At 45.0% G+C, this 22644-nt stretch overlaps 1 long non-coding RNA gene across 1 annotated transcript; it reads left to right on the forward strand.

The window, feature by feature from the left end:
* The first annotated feature begins 2795 nt into the window (after positions 1-2795).
* On the forward strand, positions 2796-20765 carry LOC148107026 (uncharacterized). Its single transcript, XR_015723184.1, has 3 exons — positions 2796-2918; positions 9649-9857; positions 20445-20765. It is a non-coding gene; the product is annotated as an uncharacterized LOC148107026 (long non-coding RNA).
* Positions 20766-22644: the final 1879 nt, after the last annotated feature.

Raw genomic sequence — 22644 nt, forward strand, 5'->3', positions numbered from 1 at the left:
TCTATTACCCCATCCTCCAATTCACTAACCCTTTCCTCTGCTTCGGTGACACTGGCCGTCAGAGCCTCTAGTTTTGCCTGCATTTGGCTCATAGAATTTTTAATTTCTGTCAAATTCACTCTCATTTCCGCCCTTAGGGATTCTATATTCTCAGTAACATTTTCCTGAATACTTTTTTCAAGTCTACTCATTATCTTGACCATTATTACTCTGAATTCCATTTCTGATAATTTGGTTACATCCATATCCATTACTTCTCTGGCAGAGGCCACTGACTCACTGTCTTTTCTTTGCTGGGGGGGGGGGCTTCTCCTTCTTGTCATTCTAATGAGGGGAGGTTGCGGGGCTGTCCAGAGCCCAAAATTATTGACTGGGTCCCAGGCCGTGCCCCTTATTTTATAGGGAGCTTAGAGATGTGGGCTTCTTCTTTAAAGATTTTATTTATTTACTTATCTGAGAGAGGGAGACAGTCAGCAAGAACGGAACAGAAGCAGGGGAGTGAGAGAGGAAGAAGCAGGCTCCCAGCGGAGGAGCCCGATGAGGTACTCCTTTCCGGAACGCTGTCCTAAGCCGGAGACAGGCGCTCAATGACTGCGCCACCCAGGCGCCTCGGGTTGTGGGCTTCTTGATTTTTCAGCCTGCCTTCTGGGGGAGGGGCCTGCCACGCTGATACTCAGGCAACCCTGTTTGGTTAGAGTCTCCGTGTCCCCTGCGAGGGAGGATGGGGATGGGCACTCTCTGAGCCGGTATTTCCAGGATTTTGTTCTCTGGCGGCTTTTCCTGGCGGCCGGCTATGCCTCTTCTGAGGGTCAGAGGGTCAGAGCAGCAGAGGCTGCATTGTCACAGAACAGAGGGATTGCGGCCCATTCTCCACTGATGTTCTGGCCACTTTATTACTGTTGGTGCTGCTCAACCCTGCAGCGTCCCGGGATGTGCGCACCAACTCGGCGTCCCTGTCCTCACTTCCAGGGCCGGCGTGTCTCTGTCCTTTGTGTTTCTAATGCCGCCAGCCACCGGCCGCCCCGCACGCTCCTGGGTCTCCCGGTCTCAGTCTATGCCCGGTGAGCACACCTCGATTCCGGAGTTTCGTGAGAAGCCTGGTGGCGCGCACACCCAGTTCAGGGTCTCAGTCTGCTGTTTTGTTGGTGCCGACCGCGAGTCCGCCCGCTCCCCCGTGCAGGTGGCCCGCCAACCGCCAGCCGCCCCATGCGCGCTCCGGGAGCTCCCGGTCTCAGTCTGGATCCCGTGAGCACACCGGGATTCCGTTGTTCCGGGAGATGCCTGGTGGCGCGCATTCACGGCTCACTGGTCTCCTCAGTCATGTATTTAACTTCATCAACATTACTCCGTATATATTACTCCATATATATACTTGTAAAAATTCATGCTTCATCATTAATCCACACCATGGAAGGTAAAATTCCAATTTCAACTCGACTCATATTTTCTTAAGATTAAAGCCTTCAGCTTTACTAATTAATAGTCACCCGTCATTAATATCGGTACAAATTCTCTTTCACTTTAGCTCAGCTATTTAGAACATGCAGGTCCAGACTGACGGATACACAACCTATTTGCTAAGGAATCATGGGGAACCAAGCAAGGGGGATGGCATTTGGCTCTGCTTCATTCCCATCCTCTGAGATGGATTCTTCACGTTGATTTTATTGCCACTCAGTGACTAAAAAAAGAAATCTCTTATTGCTACCATGTTTTATTGCGCAGTGAAATATAAAAATACAGGTGTATCAAAACCATGAAGCCAAATCTATGTGAGATTCATAATATGGGAAGGTCATAACAACAGTTCATAAATTATACATATTTTAAATATCCTTTTTGGCGAACCCTCAGAGAAATTTGAGGGGTTTTTGTTGTTGTGCCTCACTTATTTTGTGTTTTTCTCTTCAAATAGAGAAAGCCCTGGTGGATTTTCGGGCTTGAGTAACACCTGAACTTTTGGTGAGTCCAGTGGTCGCAAACACAGCTGGCCGCTAGGTGGTGCTGCGTCTGAAACTATGCCAGCTCTTCCCTCTTCCCTGTCCCCACCCAGGCTTACCCCCTCCTCCATTCTACTATCTGAAATGCCCAGCAGAGGGCAAGGACCCATCTGATTCCACAACTGCTCAGTTTAGTAAACATTTCTGTCTCTTGATAAGGAGGGGTATCTTCACCACCCGCTCCTCAGAAGACTACTAAAAATTAGAGCAGTATAAACTCATAGGTAAATGTTCAGCCTGCCTTCTTTCTGGAAACCTTTATCCTTTTTATAGGGAGGAGAGCGGCAGAGGAAGAGGGAGAGAGAGAATCTTTTTTTATTTTGTTTTATTTTAAAGATTTTATTTATTTATTTGACCCAGAAAGAGACAGCCAGAGAGAGAGGGAACACAAGCAGGGGGAGTGGGAGAGGAAGAAGCAGGCTCCCAGCGGAGGATCCTGATAGGGGGCTCAATCCCAGACCTTGGGATCACACCCTGAGCCGAAGGCAGACACTTAATGACTGCACCACCCTGAGATCATGACCCGAGTCAAAATCGAGAGTCAGACATTGAAGTGACTAAGCTACCCAGGCACCGCATTAAACCTTAATGACATGGCAAAACTCGGCTAAATCCAGTCTCCCAATTATTCCTACCTGTAGGAACCTTTCCTTTTGTCCCAAGTCATTTCTTTATGTTGCTCTCCCAGAACAACTTATAAATGCTGCTGCTTCTTCTTTCTCCCTTTCTCTCTTTTTAAAAAGATTTTATTTATTTATTTTAGAGTGAGAGCACTCAGAAGCAGGGAGAGGAGCAGAGAGAAAGAGGAACATACTCCTTCCTGAGTGTGGAACTGACGCAGGGCTGGATCCCAGGACCCTGAGATCATGACCTGAGCTGAAACCAAGAATCCAACGCCCATCTGACTGAAGCACCCAGGTACCCAACTTATAAACATTTCTAATAGAATCGGTTACTATTCTTTTCTTTTTGGATGGGTGTGGTCTTAATTCTTTTTGAATGAGACAAATTTAATAGCTGGGTCTGTGGTCTTGATTTTGAATATCAACTACAAGGAATATCCAGCAAAAAGTAGACAACAAATAGTTATTCCTGGATTGATGTAGAATTTAATTTTATAACTTGAAATCAACCTGATTTCCCTTATATTATCTCTTGATTTTCATGCTCCCTACACTTTCCTGCTTATCTAGGAGTACTGTAAAAAATGTAACATAATTGAAGGGAGAAAACTTAATTGAACATTATGCAAAGAATAAACCAAAGGCCATTTACCTAAGTTGTGGTACGATGTCAAGAAGGGAAATATGGGGGCCCCTGGGTGACACAGCGGTTAAGCGTCTGCCTTCGGCTCAGGGCGTGATCCCGGCGTTATGGGATCGAGCCCCACATCAGGCTCCTCCTCTATGAGCCTGCTTCTTCCTCTCCCACTCTCCCTGCTTGTGTTCCCTCTCTCGCTCGCTGTCTCTATCTCTGTCAAATAAATAAATAAAATCTTTAAAAAAAAAAGAAGGGAAATATGAAGATGTTATGAAAATTATTTGTAATTTCCCATCTCAGAAGTAAAGTCTACAATTCTCATTATTCTTGGACATTTTCAAATGTATCCAAATTTGTGGTGAACAAAAGAAAGCAAATATGAAACTCATGAGTTGCAATATTTAGAAATGGTGGTTGGATTTGACTGTGAGGCACACAACCTTCTAACAGGCTATACGTGCTGTGGGGTCACACTTTGGTCAGCCACCCGCAGATTCAAAACTCATACACTTTATTAGCATTAACAAGGGGTGAAAAATGGTGTGAAATGGCTGATCAGTAATAATTGTTCTGTGAATATGAATTTTAGTTTGGATAAAAGACACGATATGATTTACTGCAACTTTAGATGTCTCGTTTCTATTATGCTCTCTTGCAAAATTTTCAAAAAGGAAAGGCTGTTGTCCAATTTCAGGTGGTCTGGGGCCCGTTCCAGTTTGTCTAACAATTCTTGAAAATACATATTTGCAATCATGGAGAAAAACAGTTGGGGAGAAATGACTGGGTCCAGAGAGTGAGCTTTGAGAGAACACTTCCCAAAACACTTTTGCTACTTTGAAAAAATTGAAATATAAGAATAGGTGTATTCCTTTTTACATTAGTGGGGTCTGTGACTAATTCCATAGAGACAGATATTGACCGTTTAATATTGGGTTAAAAGAGATCAGGAGGAATCCCCATTTTTCATTCTTTTTTTTTTAAATGATTAATTTGTATTTTTTAGAGAGAGAGAGACAGCGTGAGTTGGAGGAGCAGAGGGAGAGGGAGAATCTCAAGCAGATTCCATGTTGAATGCAGAGCCCAATGCGGGGCTCCCTTAGGAACCCCCATTTTTCTTAAAGGGGGTTAGCAGACATGGCTTAAGACAGGGCTTCTCAACCTTGGCTCTGTTGACATTTGCAGCAAGGGAACTCTTGTGGGAGCTGCAGGGAGCCTGGTAGCATGTGGAGCAGCATCCCCGGCCTCTACCCACCAAATGCCAGTAGCACCCGCCCCACAGTTGGGAACCTTCAATGTACCCAGACATTGCCAAGTGTTCCCTGGGGGCCAAAGCACTCCCTGCTTGGGGACAACTGGAAGCCAATATAATGTGTCCAGAGAACTGGGAAGATACACCCTCTGGGTATAATATTCTATTATGTACCCCTTAATGGAGTAAAAATAATCTCAAACCGAAGAGACATTGATGGAATGTAAATACAGGGACAGCGAGAACGCCAATGGAAGCCTCATCACCGTGTAAATGCCTGGAGAACAGGAGTCAAGGCAAGTAGAGAGGAGGCCTACATTAATTTATTTTCATTCATTAAAATGATTGGTAATCATTCATTCCATTCATGGGTTTCTCACATTCTACAGAGGGTGGCTAAGGTGAGAGCAAGATGGAGAGTTTAAACGAGGTTGATTAAACTGTTACTGAGCCACTACCACCCATGCCTGGCAACATGTACGTAATTTTGTCCCACATTGACTCTGGGTTTGAGAATCCCAGGCACAGATGTGAGTCTCAGCACTCAGTCTGAAGAAGTGGATTATTTCAGGATGTTCATAAATCAAAGTGCAGTATAGCCTGAGACAGCCTGAACAGCACTGGCCAATAGGATTCCGTGATGTAAATAATCTCTGTCTTCCCTGTCCAATATGGTAGCACCAGCTCGGAGTGGCTCTTGAGCCCTTGAAATGTGGCCACCTTTCTTGTGTCACATGTGGAAATGTGAACATTTGGGGGATAGTGAATTAAAAATATATTGTTTAGTGTGCCTGGGTGGCTCAGTTGGTTAAAAGACCATCTCTTGATCTCAGCTCAGGTCTTGATGGTTGTGTGTTCAATCTCTGCCTTGCACTCCACACTGGGCAGGAGCCTCCTTAAAAAACAAAACCAAACCCAAAACATCATTTACATTTACTTCACCACAATCATTGCTCTTGTTTCCAGTGTGCTTATTAGAAAACATGAAACCATGTCTGTGTCTTGCATTAGGTTTTTATCAGAGAGCCCTGATCTAGAAGGTGGAGAATTCTGCGCTGTCAGGACATCTTAACCCTGCTCTGGGTTAGTGTCTGGGCCAGGCAGGACCTGCAGGCAGAGCTGGGGATCCACCTAAGTTCGGATCCTTCTTCCATCTCAGCTCAAAGCCCAGTGAGGATTCTAGACTTGGTTTCCAATCGGCATTTCAGATCTCTCTCGGTTTGGACCATGTGCCCTTGATTTTGTGTGTTCATTCCTTAATACTAGAGAGGACATTTAGTTAGGACCCATTAGGCATTTCCACTTTAAGGATGAAAGGATTTCAGGAAACAATAGCATTTAAATCACAGATGATCCTGCCATTCAGCTATCCAGGTGATCTCCCTCTGGGAAGCCACCATGAAGTAGTTTGAAGAGGCAAGCCAATGTCCTGTCTGCCTAGCCTTTCTGGAGAAGTGCTTTGTGGAAAATGTATGTATTTATTTATTTATTTATTTATTTATTTCTGGTTCCTGGCACAGGACTCCTAAAATCCTTGCAGTTTCCTGAGGGATAGGAGAGCCTTCTGTTAGTCATAAAATCTCCAACAGACCTCTCCAGAGTTTAGGCTAAAGAGCTGACATAGGGAGGGGCCCAGAAATGGCATCGCAGTGGGGCTGGTCACCAGAAGGACCAAACTGGGAGTCAAGGATTGGAAATTTCAGCCTCAGCCACTGGCCATCTGTGAGGGGAGGGGGCTGAAGATTGGGTTATAAAAAGTCTTGAACAAGAGGTTGGTGAACACATTAATATTCTGGAAAAGTGATTTTCCCCCAGAGAAGGCGTGGAAGCTCTCCACCACTCCCCACCCCCTTTAGACCTTCTTTGCTACACACATCTCTTCCATTGGGCGTTTCCTGAGTTGTATTCTTTATAATAAACTGGTCGATGTAAGTAAAGTGCTTTCCTGACTTCTGAAGTCGATCTTTTTTTCCCCTTCATTCATATAACTTTTATTACAGTGTATTTATAATTGTTTTTTCCTTTTTTAAAATTTAAATTCAATTAGGCAGCATATAGTACATTGTTAGTTTCAGATGTAGTGTTCAATAATATATCATTTGCGTATACCCCCAGTGCTCATCGCATCATGTGCCCCCCTTAATGCCCATCACCCAATTACCTCATCCCCCCACCCACCTCACCTCCAGCAACCCTCAGTTTGTTTCATATACTTAAATGTCTCTCATGGTTTTTCTCCCTCTCTGATGACCTTCAGTTCAGTTTTCCCTCTCTTCTCCTATGATCCTCTGCACTGTTTCTTAGAGTCTACCTATGAGTGAAACCATATACTTGTCTTTCTCTGACTGCTGTGTTTAACTCAGTATAATACACTCCAGTTCCGTCCAGGTCGATGTAAGTGGTAAGAATTCATCCTTTCGAATGGCTGAGTCATATTCCTTTTTATACATGGAGCCCATCTTCTTTATCCATCCACTTGTGGATGTGAGTCATTCTAGTGAAATTATCAACCCTAAGGAGGGGGTCTGAGGGAATACCTGACCTTGTGGTTGGGCAGAAGTGTGGGTAGCTTGAACACCCCATTTGTGACTGGCCTCTGCAGTGGGGACAGACTTGTGGGACTGAGCCCTGAAATCCGTGGAGTATGAATTGAATTGTTGGAGAACTTGGCGAGTTGGTTGTGGTTGGTGTCAGGAAATAGAGCACATGGGTGTACTTGAAACATGAACACATCTCCTCCCTCCACTGCACCAATTGACTGCATAAAGCCCCCCCATGGGGGGTCCTCTGTGCTCTGTGTTCTCTTGGAAGAATGGAGTCAGGTTCGACTGGCAGTAGGGGAAGATGGTTTCCAAGATCAAAGATCTGGAGCCTAGCTGAGAGCTATTCCCTAGGTGAAGCCATGGATGCCAAAATGACCCCACTGCCCCCTTCCTCGCTAAGGACTCAGAGATTGTGATATCACAGTTGGTTCCCCACGGAAGTTGGGAATTATCTGACTTTGGGCATTTTATGGGCCTGTGCCCCTCAGTCCAAAGTGCAGAGTAGAGTGACCTGGTAGGTCTCTGATAAAGACTGACGGTTGAGTCCTGCTCTGGACACAAGTGAGCCACCCGACAGAGTCCATTATCAGGACAGATTGGTTTCTTGTGAGACATCTATTCTTTGGAGGAGCGATCGCCTCATACACTCTTCCTTTCCTGTTGCTTCCCCACCTCCTTTGGGCTCTTGATTGGTGCCCTTGTGGAAGGTCTCCCTGCCATGCCAAACCTCAGGTGGAATCTATTCCCTATGGAAAGCACCTGCCTCGTCTCTTGATTTCCCTCGCAAGACATGTAACACAGTCTCGTCCTTTTTCTTGGCTTTGTGGGGGGAAAATGATACTACTAATGTGTGTCTTAACCTTTTGATATGGAAAAGGGTGTGGCTACCCTGGAGTGCAAAAAAAAGCAAAGGCTTCAAAAATCATACTGCCCCCTATGTCTGGTCTTGCTTATTTCCCTCCTTACAACATTTTTACTGATTCACTGCTTAATGATCGTGAGACAAGGTGTCTCTTATAGGCATCATTAATTGAGTCCTGAGTTCGATGTTCAAGACAGATTTCTGTGGGAAGGTTTATTGACTGTGGAAAGAGCAGAGAGAAGCCACTGAAATGCAAAAGGAATATGTGGGCCTCTTCTATGTCCAGGCTCTGCATTCTAGTGGCTGAATTTGTTTTTTCTCTCCAATGGGTATGACCTCAGATGTAGATACACCCAATGACAACCTCATGATTTCTGCTACCCTGAGGAGTGTCCAAAGTGGGCATTCGGTTCAGATAGAATCCGAAAGAGGTACTGAGAGGTTCAGCTACACAACTGGCATCATGGACTCCCCTTGGTTGCCCTCTGGCCACCCTACTGGGAAGTAGATCCGGGGAACATGCAAAGAATAGATGTGGGCATTTGCAAAAAATCTGTTCACTAACACAGGAAGTTCCAACTGCCTGCAAAACTTGGATTCTGGATTGTGGATTTGAGAAATAGAAAGCCCTCGTTTATTTATTGGCACTGGGCCTAGGGCTGTTCTTTTCATGGACCCCAAGTTCTACCTAGTGGGGATCATCCTGGGTGTGGATATTTGAAACCTTTCATTTTCTAACGTCAGCATTGTGTCCTGGATGAATTCCTAACCTTGTTACCAGGTTTACCAAAGTAGTACTTTACCAAAGTAAAGGGGTTGTTTTATGCCATTATTTTCTGGGGCTTGATCTCACGAATCTGAGATCATGACCTGAGCCAAAATTCAGAGTCCAAGGATTCACCAGGTTCCCCGACTACATACACTTTTTTTTTTTTTTTACCATGTATTGTAGTTGCTTGGTTAAGTCCATGGCACTAGGTTTTGTTCTAAAAGGTTTCCTTTTTTATGTATATTTGGAGCTGGTTCCTTCCGTTTCCATTGCTACTTTTCATGAACAGATCAAAATCCTGTGTCTATTGAGTGCCCATCCATGAGCCAGAACACACACTGAACCCTGCATTTTGGGGAGTATTTAAAATACTTCATTTACAAAAGTACTAGTTGTATGTATTGCCCTCAACCCATTCACTATTACAGAAATGCAGTGGTGAAAATACAGTGATATTTCCCCCCTCATTATTCAGTGAAGAATCTGCTTTACATACACATACTGACCAAGAAATTCACAAAGATTGAGAGGTAACTAAGTACGTCCTCTCAGCTATACACAGAGAAAAATCAGGTGGTATGCATAGACGGTGAGAGAATGACATAATTTCATTAGTATATGCTTAGAGAAATATGATTTGAAGAATGGAATTTCTGTGAACACTGCTCTTCATTTCATCTGGGACCCATTTTAAACTTTGTTCTAGAAATGTCTGGTGACTCTGGAGGATAGAATGGGTGGGGATGGTGTTTTAAATCAAGAGTGGGACCTCTATTTATTCTCAATCTGTTTTTCTTTTCCCTCTTCACCCTGAAGTTTGGCTAGTGACTCTATTTGGGGGGGGGGTGGCAGGTCATCCCCCTCATGTCGTTATTTTAAAAAAAAAAGAGTGAGAATGTTTGAGACTGGGGTTCAACTTTCAAAAACAAAGCATTTACTCTCCCATGCCCCCCTTGTCTGTGAAGACAGGCCCCTGTTGACACCAGAAGATGGCCGCTGTGCAGCTGCATTGACTCTGAAAGGTCTATGATGACACCGTCGCCATGGTGACTTGAGCCACACCTCTGCTGTCCTTTCCAGCTGGGACTCTTTGAGCTGACCCATTCCTGCAGATTGGTGTTTGCTCTGCTGCTCCAACTCAGAATGGGAAATTGCTGTGGTTCCTGCTGTGATGGTATGTTCATAATGATCTTCTGAATGCTGTTTGTTATGACTCAGTTCACTCTTTCTCAAACCATTTTTCTCATCATTGAAAATTTCCTCTCTCCCAATTTCATCTACATATGTTTTATAGTTTTGTTCTATCCCTTGATTTCTACTGTTGGTGGTTCTACTGAGCTAGCAGCCTTGGTTTTTGTCCTCCATGGAGAACAATGGACTACTTCCTATGATAGCCTGCACCCCTCACTTGTCACCCCTAGGTTCTCAAGGGGGGAAAATACGGCAGTGTCTATGTTCGTTTAAGTTTGTTTTTTTTTTTTTTTTAGATTTTATTTATTTATTCGACAGAGACAGAGACAGCCAGCGAGAGAGGGAACACAAGCAGGGGGAGTGGGAGAGGAAGAAGCAGGCTCATAGCAGAAGAGCCTGATGTGGGGCTTGATCCCATAATGCCGGGATCATGCCCTGAGCCGAAGGCAGACGCTTAACCGCTGTACCACCCAGGTGCCCCTTGTTTAAGTTTTTTTAAGCATCGTAAATTCTATATTCACATTATGCATTTCTGAAATTTAGAGTGAACCCAGAAAGGTTGATATGGAGGACATTTATCATTGTTTTATCAGTGTCTTACAATGTCTGCCCTGTACCATTCATCCCCAAAGGGGTATGGATTTCAGGATTTTGGGGACATGTGGGTTCATTCCTATCAATAGTTGCCCCAAAGAGATCCTCAGAATATGAGAGTCTACGTTTCAATTTATGACCCCCAAACACACATTTCCATTTCTAAGAACTTTGGGTGTTATCCAAAATGACATTTTTTAGAGCTTTCAGTGGTATGCTACCACCCGTCCCATTCAGCGCCCCAGACGTAAGTATGGTGACAATAGCATGACCTTTTTTTCTCAGTGATGCAATGAATAGCCGGCCCTTAATGTACGGTGAAAGATGGGTAACTGGTTAATGGATCGAGTTAATGAGTGATCGATAACCATGTACACAGATTATTAGTGATGCACAAAGAAAAATAGGTGATGTAGACACAAGAGCAGAGACACACACATTATATATATAAGTATATATGTATATAGAGATGATTGCATACATTTGCACATAGGATTGTAACTTGAAAACAGAACGTGTCTACATTAAAGTGGTTTTGATATAATGTGTTTCTTAGTTCTCCTGAACTTTCGTCCAGATCTCTTCCCAAAAGCTAAGCTATGTTTTTTTTTTCTATGAGTTGACAAGTTTGACAAAAGTTTGTTTGGAGGCACTTCTATTTGTGTGAGGAATAAATAATGCAAGATGGCATTGTTTCACATGTTTGAAAACACAAGACTTTGTAACAGTGACCCTCCCTTCCTTTACACTGGGATTCATCTCATTTGATCTGCTGACCTTAAGACAGGCAACTGGAACATTCTAGAGAACAGTCATGGATATTTGTGGACAAGGGCTCCAGAGAGTGGATTCAGGGAGACAGCAATAGGTTTGCTCGTTTGCTTTTTGTTGTTGCTGTTGTTGTTGTTGTTGTTGTTGTTGTTGTTGTTGTTTGCCTCTGATTCTGTCCAAAAGAAATCATGTTGGGGTAAAATGCTTGTATTTAGGCAAAGCAGCTGTGTTTCACAGAGCAATGGTCTGGGAACTCAGACTCCCAGATTTGAATCCAGCTCTGGAACTTGTGAAATTGTGAGATCTCAAACAAGATCTAGACCCTCTAATTCACCTTTCTGACCGCGTGACAGGTGTTCATTCATTCAGTACTCATCACACACTTATGCGATGATTTGTTTCCTCTCCCTATTCCTCAGGTGGAGGAACGGAGGCACAGAGATGAATGTGACCAGGTTCATGAACTCCTCTAAGTAAAGGAGCCAGGAGGTGAACCCAGGCCTGCAGTCCAGTGCTCGTGCTCTAACTATTGAACCGAACTGCACTTATGACTCAGCCATGGGATCAGTAGTTACTGTGCGAAGAAGCTTTAGCATCTGCGTGGATGTCAGGAATTCCCTGAGCCAAGGGGAATCCCAAATACTGTTTGTCATTATGAGGTCAGCTCGGTGGTCATATAGCCCAGGGAAGCTCTTGAGCCATAGAAGTCCAGATCTTGCCATAGTCATTCATCTGAAAAGGACGTAGAAAGCCTGGTCCGTTTGAAGCCATGATTATGTTCAGTTCAAAGATTCTGAGGGTTTGGAGGCACCGTTTAGGACAAGCCAGTCAAACTCTGTTTGAACGCTGGGCTACTCCTCAGCACCTGACCTCAATCTGGTCAGAATGGAGGAGACCCTTTCATGGTATTTGATGGCATTGTCAGTATGAGTAAGCCCTAGTCATGCCGAAATCCTGTGAGCTTAGGGACACTCCTGGGACAAGGAAAAATAAGACTCAAAGAACCAGTTCATTATTAACCTTCTGTCCAGAGCTGGTCAGTGCCTGGCCAATCAGTGTCATGGCATGTTCACTCTTCAGGGGATGGCACAAATAGAATAAGAATAGGGAGCATGCTGGGCAGTGCCTGGCTGGCTCCGCCAGTGGAGCATTTGACTCTTGATCTCAGGGTCGTGAGTTCAGTCTCCATGTTGGGCATGGAGCCTATTTTAAAAACAGGGAGAAAAGAATCGGGGACATAGTGTTGTAGATTTGATAACATTCTCCCCATGAGCCCTAAAAAAATGCTTGAATGCCATGAACTACACACTTTAGGGACAGTGACCAACAAGAACTCAAACACTCGTAACAGCCTGCTGTCCATCATCCTTGTTTGGACGCACTTGTCCAGCTGGGCCAGGGAGTGTCCATGCTCCAGTGGGGGCCTTTGCTCCTTCCAGAGATCTCCCATTGTTGGCTAGTAAGTGCAAGCATGGAGAGAGGCCATGCTTCATGACTATATACACATAGCCTTGCAAAGCAAGACTAGAAGTCAAACAGCATCAAATGAATAATGGTGCTTGGTTTTCAATGATAGAACTTCATTATCGACAAATCGTCAACAATTGATGAGCTTCCTCACAAAGGATGTGAGATGAAATGCAACAGAAAGTCGTGCTTAGATCTGAATCTAAGTCTCTCAATAAAAGGTTGCTTATTATCACGTGCAAAATAGTATACAGCAGATGATAGATTTAAATGCAAAAGCAGGTCTGGGTGATCCTTACGGAGAGTCGTGATGGGGGAGCTTCTCCAGGGTGTGGGTATGGAAGGGTCCCTCTCTATGTGTCCTTTGTATATTCCCTGATTTTTAAAAAAAAGATTTTGTTTGAGAGAGAATGAGAGAGCAGAAGCGGTGAGTAAGGGGGATGTGGGGGGGGGGAGGAGAAGAAGGACAAGCAGGCACCAAGCTGAGTGCAGAAACAGAGGCCCGGCTCGATCCCAGGACCCTGAGATCATGACCTGAGCCAGGTCAGACGCGTGACCCACTGAGCCACACAGGCGCCCCTGAGGGGTCCCTCTCAAAGGAGGTGGGTCTTGGTCCCCTGCCACTGCAGGGTTTAGAGAAGGATGAGGAGTCTATAAAGACTGGATCTGGGGGAGGAAGGAAGGAACAGGGAAGGTGCCCATTCAGAGCCAGTGCAGTCCCGGTTCACTCTTAGCCAGGCCTTAGCCCAGGCAGTTTGGAGACCTACTTAGATCAATACCAGTGAGATACTAGAGGTCATAGGCTTAATTTATTAAACCAGCAAAGCACTAGCCCAGGTGGCCATTTTTCCAGTTAATTCACAGGAACTGCTCAGCCAGGGTTGATCAGTTGAAGGGAAGCTAATTCTTGGTAGAGCTGTCATGTGACAATTAGTTTGGAAAGTCCTGGGTTCTGAATCAGCTTGGGAGCCCCTCAGACCACTGGTCCCTGAGGGTACTCAACTGGTCCCGGAGAAGGCTCCATGTCAGACAGCTAGTAGGGTGAATGCTGTGGGAGGATGGCCACAGTTGGGCTTCCCCTGGCCCTTCAGAGGGGCTTGTCAAGGGGCATCTGCACTGTGTTCTGGGTCAGGGGTTGAAACCTAGATGTGCGAAGGAGAGCTAGGATTTGGACTTTGCTGTTGGCTCAGACATCTCCCCCAGGGCATCCACTGTCTCCCACAGACAACTCGGGGCTGGAGGATATGAGAAAGAGACGAGGGAGCCCTGGTTCAGGGCTGCAGGGCTTGATCTCAGGTGTCTGGGCAGGTGTCAGGTGTTCCGGGACCTCTCTCCCCAAGGAACCAACTCCATTCCTGTCCCAGCTCCCCCACTCAACATTAAGTTGTCTCTATAGCTTGGCTTTGGTAAATAGTGCTGCCGAACATGGGCAGATATTTCTCTGAAATCTAGACTTGAATTCAAATGGATTTCTTATCCAAGAGTGGGATTGCTGGGTGTAATGGTAGTTCTTTTGTGAATTTTTTTGATGAAGTCCCATATTGTGTTTTCATAGTGACTGCATCAGTTTACATTCTCTGTGGGGTATTTGAAGGCTATATGAACCCTAAGACCTTCCTAAAGCCCTCTCTGACTCAGGTGGCTTTGCTAGGCAAATGATGAACCATGGGATCAAAAGTTTGAACTCTGATGAGCTTATCATTCCTTTTCCTATGGTCTTCTGATAGCAAGATGCCAACAGCTCTTTCTGTTGTCATGCATTTCCCACAGTCTCTGAGAAAACAAAAAACAAAAGTGAAGAAAACATCCATATTTTCTCCAGGTCTCCGGAAGCTGGCCAGGAGAATAAAGCCTAAGGTTCACCCCACTTCTGACCCTGTCGAAGGTACCGTGGAAATTCATTCATTAAGTTGATTCAAGAATAATTATTCTAGGGGCACCTGGGTGGTGTCCAACTCTTGATTTTGGCCCAGGTCATGATGTCAGGGTCATGAGATTGAGCTCCGTGTTGGGCTCCATGCTGGGTATGGAGCCTGCTTCAGATTCTCTCTCCCTTTCCCTATGCCCCTCCTCTGCTCACACTCTCTCTTTGTCTCTAAAAGAAAAAAGAAGAAGAAGAATCATTACACTAGTTTTCAGTGTCCCATACTTAAGACAAAAATGCCAAGCCATATTATTTTTGTTTCACGTGTGAAAATTTTAATTTAGCTGGTCACTCATCAGTTTATAACCACAGTAGTCAAATGGCATTTGCAACTCAAGTCTGTTCACATTTCATGGTAGGCATAGTGAAGCTACTGAATGGACATTAGTCTGTTATTAAATATTAGGAAAAATATATCTTTTATTATTTTTAATGAATAGATGTTATTACTTCAAATAGGTTTAGATTAAGATAATAATTGAGCAGATAATATAAAAAGTTTCCCTATCACCCTTATCCCTTGGCGCACAATTTCCACAATCCTTAAAAGCTTCATCAGTGTGGAACACATGTCACGAATCACAAACCAGTGTAGCAATATTAATACTCATTGAAGGCCAGCATCGTTAGGAAGGTCTGCTCTGTGTTGTGCAGGAGTATGGGTTTTGACAAATGCGTAAAGTCGTGTATCCACCATGTACAGAGTAACTTCACTGCCTTGAAAATCCTGTGTTTAACCTATTCATGCCTTTGCCCTTTCTCTAGAAATCTTAACAACCATTGACCTTTTGTCATCTCTATAGCTTTCCTTTCTCCAGAATGTCATCTAGTTGGAACCGTAAAGCATGTTGCTTTTCCAGACTGACTTCTTTCACTTTTATCTATACAGTTCACATTCGTAGATGTCTTTTTGTGACTTGATTGCTCAATTATCTTTTAATCTTCTTTTTATTATTGTTTGAGAGAGAGAGAGAGTGAAAGTGTGTGGGGAGGGGCGGAGGAAGAGGGAGAGAGAATCTTCAGCAGCCTCAGCAGGGAACCCGTCTGACGTGGGGCTGGATATCATGCCCCTGAGATCATGACCTGAGCCCAAATCAAGAGCTGGATGCTTAACTGAGTGAGCCAGCTATGTGCTCCGGTAGCTCAGCTCTGTTTATTACCAAATCATATTGCATCGTAAGGGTATATTGCCGGTTGTTTCTCCGTTCACCTAGTGTAGGACAGCTTAGTCGCCTCTAGATTTGGTGTTCATAAATCAAGCCGATAGAAGCACTCCTGGGCCAGTTTTCATGTGGACACATTTTTCAACTCAACTGGGTAAATACCTAGGAGTGAGATGGCTGGATGACACAGCAAGACTGTGTTTTGCTTTGTAAGATTTGATAGGATTCACCAGTCAAACCATCTGGGGCCAGCTCTTCCTTTCTGGGAAATGTATTAACTATCGGTTAAATGTCTTTGATACCTGCCTGTTCAGATCATCTATTTCCTTTCAGTGGGTTTTGGTAGTTTTGTGACTTTGAAGGAATTGGCCTCTTTCCTTTCAGGAATCCTAGAATTTTTCCATGTATTCCTTTAGAATCCTTTCAACATGATGTCTCCTCTTTCATCTGATGTTAATGTGTGTCTTCCCTCTTTCTCCATGGTTAGTCAGGCTAGAGCTTTATCCATTTTACTGATATTTACAAAGAACCAGCTTTTGTCTTGGTTTGGTGCTTTTTGTCTGAGAGTTTTTTGTGTTCCATTTCATTGGTATCTGCAATTATATGATTTTTTTTCTCTTACTTGCTTTATATGACATGACTCTTTTTTGCCTTGTTTTCTAAGGAGGAAGCCTATTCACTTTGAATCTTTCTTACTTTCCAACACGATGACATTCAGTAGTATAAATTCTCCCAGGCACTGCCTTTGCATACATTTTTGTCAACGTATGTTTTCATTTCGTTTAGTTCAAAATCTTTTCAAGCTTCTCTTGAAACTTCCTCTTTGACCATTTTTTAAAAATTCCCAGCTATTTGGGGATTTCCCAAGATTTCTTGCTGTGGTTGAGCTCTAGTTTAATTTCATAGAGGTCTGAGAGCAGCTGTTGTATTGCTTCTACTCTTTGAGATGTGTTGGGATGTGTTTTATGGCCCAGCATGTGGTCTCTTGCTAAATGTTCCAGTGAGCTGGAGAAACAGTATATTCTGCTAGAGAGTCTGTGCTCCAGGAAACCTGGATTCCCTGTGTTCCCTTTCCTGTCTCCTCAGGGCCATGGTTTGTCCTGTGTCCTCCCCTCTCCATGGATCCGAGAGTGGTTGATTTTTCAGTGTCTTCAGGCTTTTTCTTGTTCGTAGGGTGGACAGTGATTGCCATGATCCTTGCATGTGGAGCCCTCTACTTTTGTCTTCATGTGCCCTCAATCTCCCTTCTCCTGAAATGTGTCTTGACTTCAAGATATTTGGGCACACGCTGCTTCCATTCATATAACCAGGTCTCCAAAAACAGCCGAGAAGCCTGTGTCTAGATGTCAGCTTACGTAGCAAAACACACGTTTTCTTTGACGTTCCACCTTTTACATTGGCTGTTATCCTAAGTTAGAGGTTTACAAAATATCAGCCATATGCTTTCACTCAATGTGTTACCCTCCCAGAGGTATGGACTAGTGAAAATAGAGAATATATGTGTTTTTACATATATCCATTGAGTATCCAGCCTTTCACACACAATGACAGACCAAGAAACCCATTGACAGAGATGGATAGATACGCATGTACATAGGGAGTTAGTAACATAGAAAAAAGAAAAGGTAACGTTTTGAGATGAAGAGACATATGAATTTCTGTATGTAGACAATTGCATCCTTGTGCACATAGAGCTCCAGTTTTAGAAAAACACGAGCCTCTGTTCATGTGGTTGTGAGGTAATGCACAGGTCAGGTCCCCTGAGTCTGCATCCAGCGCGCTGTGCAAAGGCGAAGCTCTGGTCTTTCGCATGGCTGGGCAACAGGTCTTAGCTTGAGGTGCTCACATGTAGGAGGAGGAAATCACACAAGATGATAGAGTTTCACACGTTGTAGAACACGAGTATGTTAGGTACATAAGCTCTCTCCCACCAGTCAACTGGTGTTCGTCGTGTTGGACCAGAGAGCTGTCAGGTCAGGCAACTAATTCATTCTGGGAGCATCATGCACATTATTTTGGGAAATGGCCACTTAGTGTGTCCTCAGGCAGTCAGCAAAAGCATTTCTGAGACCTTTATGTGACTCCTTAAGCACCGGGTCTGGCTTAACATAAAGGAGTCCTTTTTAAGCAAAGCAGGTGTGTGTCGTGGGGAAAGCACTGGCCTGGGAGCTTGGACAGCAGAGTTTGACTGCAGCTCTGAGTTTTGTGGAGTTATGGCATCTCAGACGAGACATTTCACCTCCAAGGAACCTTCCTGAGCATTTCCATGGCATGCTTTACTTACACTAACCATTCAACCCTCACCACCAATGCAGTACTTTGCTTGCTAAGGGCACTCTTCAGATGGAGAAACTGAGGCACAGAGCTGAATGCACCCAAGCACACAAGCTCTTAAGTGGAAATGCCAAAATGTGCACCCAGATGGCTGGGCCCATGCTGCTACTCTGAGATACTGAACTGCACTTCCCACACTGACAAGCATAGCTCTGAGCCATGGGTTCAACAGAAACCATGCAGGATCTTTCCAAGGCCTGTGTATATATCTGAACTGCATGAGTCTACAGAGATCCCAAGTACTGTCTACCATTATGAGGTGGCCTCAGTGGTCACATGGAGGGCAGACTTGGGCATAGCCCTTAGTGTGAAAAGCACACAGAAGGTCCAAACTGTCTGTCCAGCTCACAGATTTTGAGACTGGGAGGCACAACATTGAAAAACCTGGTAAATCTCTCTCAGTGTTGGGTCACTTCTCAGCGGCTGGCCCCAAACGGGAATCAAGAGATAGTTTAGTGCTCTTTGATTGCATGATCCCCCTGAGCCCCAGAAAGCCTCCAGTGCTGGCAATGACACACCCAAGCAACAAGGACAAATAAGAACTCCAAGTAATATTTGGTTACTAACCCAGGGTCCACTCTTTTTCCTGCACCTCTCTTACAGAGATGGGGTAGAGGACATCAGGAGGAACCCAGGCTTCCCACTGTAAAGGACCATCCCATTAGTGGATGACTACTGCTAGCACGGAGAGCCACCCGACTCAGTGAACACATACATGAGACACACACTGGACAGAAAAATACCATAAGATTAATGATGTTATTTTTATTTATTTCATATTTTTAAATTTTTGGACTATCTTCTGTCTTTAGGGTGTCTTTATTTTTCATCATTATTTTTGAATGGAAGTAGTTGAGTTGACACACCATATTCCGTTCCTTTCAGGTGTACCTTTGCCTTCAATGGCAAAGCCAGGACTCTGTTTCTCCCTTCTTTGCTGCTTCTGTTCTCTGCATCTCCTTCCATGAAGAAGGGGGCTCACCAATAGCCAACTGCAGGCTTTTCTTTTTTAATGTAAATTCAAATTAGGTAACATATACTGTATTAGTAGTTTCAGGGGTAGAACTTAGTGGTTCATCTGTTGCGGTAACAGCCAATTGTCATTCCATCAAGTGCCCTCCTTAAGGCCCATCACCCAATTACCCCATCCCCCCACTTCAGCAGCCTCAGTGTGTTCTCTAGATATATGGGAATATTACTCAACTGTTGAAGGACTCAAATCTTGTCATTGGCAAGTGCATGCTGTTAAACCAACCACATCCCTCACCAACCCCCCCTTCAGCAGGCCTCAGTTTGTAATATAGATACACTGTAAATTACTCAACCATCAGAAGGAATCAAATCTTGCCATTGGCAACTGCATCCTGTTTAACCAACCACATCCATCTCCACTGTTCTGTCGTTTAAGTCAAGCAGAGCTCTCTGAGTCATTCATGAGATAGAGCACCGTGGTGGGAAGGTACTCTGTGTCCTCTAGTCTGTCTCCCATTCGGATGGCCTGCCAGCTTCGTCCTGGCAGAACAAATAGAGAGACTTCACTATGGGCAGAGGGAGGGGTGGGGCTCCCTCACGACACCACAGTGTGCAACCAGGCGACCTCTTTGTAGACTAACTGACTCACATCGACCAGGTTGCCTTAAGCTAGAAAGTCAAAGGTCTGTTTCTCCTTCGTTTTCTCATCCTCTTGTTTGCTTTTCCTCACCCACCAAGGAGAATGGCCCAGCAGCAGCTCAGCCCATGCTTCTTAACCAGTCACTCCCATACAGTCTGTCCCGTGTCCATATCAACAGAGATCACAGAGTAATTCCTCAGTAGGACCAACAATGGACTGACACTTACTCTGTGTCCTTTCAGAGTCTACCAAAGAGGACCTTGGCAAGAAAGCACCATGGCCCAACACATCGAGGATAGGCTTGGCTGTCTTTGCCTGAGAAAGAAATGTTTCTTACTTGAGTTTTGTCTTTTTGAAGTGAGTTCAGCTATGACAACATGACAGTGTAGTTTTTAGACGTGAGGTACCATTTTCTTGGGGTGTTGGGAGGGGAGGCTGTAAACTGTGTGGTAGGGGACCTTTTACTCAGAAGCGGTTTTTCCTCTCTGAATTAAGAGTTCTGTAATTGTGCTTCAGGGAATTTAAAAGATCCATCCCCCAGGAAAAGCTCATGCCTTTTCCATAGGTGCACACTGTGCTTCCTTTCTGGGCCTTTGTCTTTCCTGCTGTTTCTCATTTGGTTTTCAATAGTCACCAAGAGAACCGGTGATGACACAGTATGCATATGACCTGACTCTCAGGGTGTGTTCTTTTCTGTAAATGCAGGTGGCCCCAGAACCATGTGGAGGTGGTACGTATTCTGGAATCAGTCCCTTGCTGAGGAAAAACTCTAGATGGTAAGGCAGGTTGGGGGGATGTCCTCACTGTCCTCAGTCTGGAGAGCCATCTGATTCCAGGTTCCTGGTAGGACTGAGGCTTGGGAGTGTGGGGAAAAGCAGACTCCAGGTGAGAAACTATGTGCATGTGTCTCCAGTCCTAGGAAACCAATGCATTCCCCCTGGGTGGTGTGGGTGTGTGTGCATGAGGCTTGGGGGTTAGGTGTCTTGTGTAGTGTGATTGTGAGTGTGTGTGTGTGAGAGAGAGAGAGAGCAAGAGAAAGAGAGACAAAGACAGAGACAGAGAGAGAGAAGACAGAAACATAGAGAGAGAGAGAGAGAAAGGTGTTTCTCCAGGAGATATGTCTGACAGATACTGCATGATGTCACCCTTCTCCAAAGCCATGTTATCACACTGCGCACTTTAGAGCCTTACTACGGTGGGTGACACAGCAGGGGCTCTTCAGTCCATGCTTGGAAACCAGCTGGCTCCTTACACCGCAGCCTCGTGTCCATATCCAACAACATTCTATGAATATTCTTGAGCAACAAGAGGAATGTGCTGACGGGTACTCTGTGTCCTAGATGCCTTGGAGGAAGACATGGATCCCATCAAAGAAGACAGCGCCGGAGGCACACCTCTCCCCATGGTGAGCTAGAAGTTCTTTGTCCGAGGAACAGATGTTGCTTTCTTGGTTTCTTTCCCATCAAATTCAGATGAAAATCAGACAATGTATATTTGGGATTATACATATAGATCTCATACAATTTTCCTTTTTGGGAGAGCATGGAGTGGTTGTCTCTGCCAACTGTTAGCTGATTCGAGAGGACATTTAGCATTGGCAACACCAAATGTGGTTCTAAACGCTGTGGTAGGATCCTGTCCCTCAGTAACACTTTCTCCTGCTTGGATGAAGCATTTTGTAGTCACCGTCCTGAATGGACTGGACAGACATGTCCCCCAGGAAAAACAACTTCCTAAGGCATCCAGTTCACTTACTTTGGGGTCGTTGGACTCAACCACTGTGTTCCATCTGGGTTCCTAAAGTCATTGAGGGAAATAAAGCTCACGCAGACAGTGTTTAGCATGACCTGAGCCTCACGGTGTCCTCTTTTCTGTACCTGCAGGGGACAGGAGCATCCAGTGAATGTGGTACGTATTCTGGAATCAGCCTCTTCCTGAGACAAAACTCTAGATGCTAATGCAGGTGGGGCATCCTTGAAATCCTCAGTCTGGCGAGCCGCCCTGATTGGGTTGTGGGGGTGTGGTGGACAGGAGATTTCCCAGGTGAAAAAGTGTGTCCATGTGTCTATAGTCCTAGGAAGCCATTGTATTCCCTGTGTGTGGTGTGGGTGTGTGTGCGTGAGGCTTGGTGTTGGGGTGTCTTTTGTGGCTCTATGTGATATGATTGTATTTTTGTGTGGGAGACAGGGAGAGTCAGACACCGAAAGAGAGATGCAGAGAGGGAGAGAGAGAGATGGAAAGAGCGAGAGAGAGATTGCATATTGCTCCAGGAGGTGTATCCCACTGCCACTGCACAATGGCCATTGTCCACAGTCTAAAAAAAGAAAGAAAGAAAGAAAGAAAGAAAGAAAGAAAGAAAGAAAGAAAGAAAAGAAAAGAAAAGAAATTAAAAGAAAAGAAATGAAACGAAAAGACGAGATAAAGAAATCTCGTGACAGCGCACACATTATAGCCCTATGACCGCGGGAGGCAAGCGGTGGCCCTCAGCTCATGCCTGGGAACCAAATGCCTCCATATGCTCTAACCCCATTCATAGCGAGCAATACTCCCCAAGGCATTCTGCTGCAGAGGTGAGGTGAGAGGCACATCCTGGAGCACATTTCTCTCTTCTCCTCACCACATCCCTTATACTGGGAGCAGAGCAAGACCTTCACTTGGCTCCATGGGAGAGAGGCTCATATGCAGCTGCCCGGAGACCCTCCCTGGCTGACGGGAATTCTAGAGGCCTGTGTGAAGGCTGCTGGGCTGGCAGCACACACTGGCTCTCACGGTCCCTCTGAGCTGGTCTCCTGGGACTGACTGGGCCCGGGACAGAGGCTCTGGGAAGCGTGGCCAGGATCTTTGCTCCTGTCAGATTTCACTGACAGCGACGGGCCTGGTCCCCACATCGTGGTCACGGCCCACC

This window comes from Ursus americanus, chromosome 36, assembly GCF_024610735.1.
Source record: "Ursus americanus isolate L20-20 chromosome 36, mUrsAme1.1.p, whole genome shotgun sequence".
Lineage (NCBI taxonomy): Eukaryota > Metazoa > Chordata > Mammalia > Carnivora > Ursidae > Ursus > Ursus americanus.